This window comes from Penaeus monodon, chromosome 19 (assembly GCF_015228065.2).
Source record: "Penaeus monodon isolate SGIC_2016 chromosome 19, NSTDA_Pmon_1, whole genome shotgun sequence".
NCBI classification, from domain to species: domain Eukaryota; kingdom Metazoa; phylum Arthropoda; class Malacostraca; order Decapoda; family Penaeidae; genus Penaeus; species Penaeus monodon.
The window spans coordinates 12,904,048-12,904,516 of NC_051404.1; positions in this window are offsets into that span (position 1 = coordinate 12,904,048).

Here is a 469-nt window from a genome sequence, read left to right on the forward strand (position 1 = left end):
CGCCTTTGGGGTTAGGGGAGACCAAAAATTTGTCGAACCAAGTATAGGAAATTAATCACATTTCATCAAGTATACTACCATTATCAAGATTCACAATTCTAGTTATCAGTCTATATCAATATCAAAATACAAATGTCTTGTCTGCTCCTGTTCTGCTGTATTCAGAATTGTTACACATTCTCATGCTCGAGGAGGGTAGACATATCACTAGATTGTATACAAAGTTCCATACAAATTTTGTATTGTACTATCAGACAATACTGGGTCACTCTACCAAAATACAGCCAGAGGATCTAATCTTTACACATTGACAGGCCCTATCTGTTGCAGGAAATCACATCAACTTCCCCAGCCCTATAGAGAATCAGAGGATATGTTAATTGTTTCTAACCTTGCACCGGTTGCATCATGAAGTATTACATACTCTAGTCTAGTGCTCAACTGGGTTCACACTTAGCCATATCCAAAT